This window comes from Stylophora pistillata, chromosome 3, assembly GCF_964205215.1.
Source record: "Stylophora pistillata chromosome 3, jaStyPist1.2, whole genome shotgun sequence".
Classification (NCBI taxonomy): Eukaryota; Metazoa; Cnidaria; class Anthozoa; order Scleractinia; family Pocilloporidae; genus Stylophora; species Stylophora pistillata.
Window position 1 is genome coordinate 13,377,682 of NC_142521.1, and position 2,899 is coordinate 13,380,580.

General features: G+C 41.2%; 1 pseudogene; it reads left to right on the forward strand.

The window, feature by feature from the left end:
* The first annotated feature begins 493 nt into the window (after nt 1-493).
* Nucleotides 494-2,528, forward strand: LOC148734602 (uncharacterized; annotated as a pseudogene).
* Nucleotides 2,529-2,899: the final 371 nt, after the last annotated feature.

Genomic DNA, 2,899 nt, shown 5'->3' on the forward strand with positions numbered 1-2,899 from the left:
AAGGACTGGAAACAAGGGAGTAAGCCAATCACGATACAATACGTCTTGTTAGTTCACCGCTCATTTCAAGAAGATTCATCCGGTGTTTTACCGGAGACGATTTTGTGATATCAGGATTCATCAATAGTACAAACTATGGTCTAGTTTAGTAGAATGTTCTGGAGTATTTAACACTGAAATATTTATTTTTGTCTAAGAATACCCGTCTTTGCCCTCATGATCCACTCAAAAACCGGCATTAATTCTCAGGAGATGCTATAATTAGCGCGTAATTTATTCGCCACGCTGGCAATAGCACGAGCAACCAATTCCGTTCCGGAAAATAACACACTTTAAATGTGTTTACGGCTTTCCTAATATTTCGGTATAAGTATATTGAAATGCTGTGAATTATCTGTGAAAATGATTAACAAAATATTGACCTTTTTTCTCAGCCACACGTGATACGAGGGGGCCACGTAAGTTTACCCAGTACTCTTGAGTCGCTATAATTATGCCCTTTAAATCAGGCCCGGCCAGGGGTTTTGGGTATACGGTATCTTGGGCCTTTTTATTTCAGGTATATGGTATTTTTTGGTCAAAATTCGGCCCTTATAAAGGCTTAATGGGGGACGTGCGGCCAGCCAGGGTATGTTTTTCGAGATTTTTGTCTTAAACAGGGTATCGAATTTATCACTCTTTGTCTTAATCAGAGTATCGATTTATCAATTTTTGTCTTAAACAGGATATCTTTTCTTGGAAGATAAACAGCAAAATTTTTACAAGCTGTAATTTTTATTAATATTGAATTCCGTTGATTTTGGCATTGATACCAGGCACATTAAATGTCTTAAACAGGGTATCAAAAATCGGAATTATGTCTTAAACAGGGTAGGAAAATCAGCGATATTTGTCTTAAACAAAGTCAGGGTATGAGGGGCCGTGCCGCACCTCCCCACCCAGGAATATATCGAGTACCCCCCGGGTATGCGCTCTGTGCCAATCTCCTGTTTGTTTGTGGCTGCGAAGAAGCGAAGGCCTGCGACAAGTGGTCTACCTTCGTAAAAATCGAGCTGAACGAATCCTTTGTCAACCTACGAAAGAGATTCGCTATCGAAGATTACGGGGGATTCAAAACGAGAGCAGCTGAGAAAGGGATTGTAAAGCTCGATTTTCTGCTCGGAGTGAAACACAAGAAGCCCGATCCACCGGACCTGACGGGACGTTCTCTGCCACCACCCTGAACTCCGTGAAGATGATCCTGGAAGGCCTCTCAAGACTAAAGACAAAGGTGATGGAGCTCAACCCGAACTTCATTCAACACGTAGACGTTGAAAGCCTCTTAACTCTCTTTGTTAAAAACTTCTTTTCCAGTATGAGAAGAGATAATACAGATACTCCCATGATGCTCGACTTCTGCTTGCGCTTTCCCAGGTGTATCAACGAATTATTGAAACGTATCACAGGTACAAGCTACAGGTCCTTTACAAATCCAATGGCCTCCTACTACCTTCAGCCTACTTTTGGCGATGTTGACGTAAACTTCTGCGACATTGCGAAATTACCAAAGCCTTCGTCTGGTTGCTTAACTAAGAAGCAATTAAACGAGCTCCGACAGTGGACAAAGCAGTGCGGCAGGAGTGTTGGGCAGAATACCACAAGGAACTTTTCAACGAAAGACAAGCCAGGCACCTTGCTATTGAACCTCTAAGAGTCTGCACCCCTAGAACAACATTCAGTTGACTTTGATGTGCTTCTAAATGAAGACATCCCCGCTCAACAAGATACCAGCACAACACATAACGTTGTCATTACTCAGTCTACGTATGTTGTAGTTTCCCGAATGTACAAACCGCGTTCTGCTCCAAACAGCCCACTGTATATTACAAAACTATTAGAGGATGTCGTTGACGACTGTGACAGTGCTGGGTATGTCAGAACTCTTTGTCACACCCAGGATGTTGTCGATCCGCTATTATTTAGTACTTCTGGAGAAGATCATGTCATCCCAAAAGAGGCGATAAAAGGGGTGGTAAGCAACATTGCATGCAGTTGTTGACAATGAAGCTATTGAAATAGATGAGGGGGAATATTATCTGCTCCGGGCTTTGTTGAACGGGTCCACTAACACCACCTCTTGCAATGAAGCTGATGAAGAACCTTTTTCTGGGAACTACTTTGAGGAACAAGGTGACGAAGATTCGATGACCACGGCCGGACGTTGGTCGGCCGCAAAGGAAGCGAAAGAGGGCAGTGAACAACGAGTCTCTCTTCTACTAAAATCTGTTTTATTCATTTTTAGGTATTTAGTATTCTGTTTTAAAATAATTTTAGGTAGTAAGTATCACACATTTTACGATTTTAAGGTATATTGGTATCTTGTGGGGAAAATACAGGGTCTATTGGTATCCCACTACCCCCAACCCCCCCCCCCCCCCCCCCCCTGGCCGGGCTTGTTCAATTCATGAACACGTGGTTTTCAAAAAGTCTAAAAAAAACCACCTATGACAAATCAAACCTTGGATTGTTCCCTCGGTCAGGTTGCTGTGCTCAACAAATATTTATTTATCACTAAATATTTATTTATCAATAAATTACTTATTAAACGCAAACATCCACTCTACAGCATGGTCTTATTTATTAACACGAACCTAGATCCGCTAGCTTGAACTTGTTGGATTTCAATTCGTTAACAAATTTTTATCATCGCGGGTTTCTTGTTATGTTGTCGATGGGTGATAAATAGAGAAAATAAGCTACAGTCCAAACAGCAAATTTTCTTGAAGAAGCTGGGAATTTTAGTTCCCGTTTTTCTTTCTTTTTGTTTTGTTTGATTTTAGTTGTTGTTTTGCTCCTCTAATAGGGCTCATTCAACGCCAAAAGTTTTATTCCCTTGTAACCGAATTTTTATTATAACATT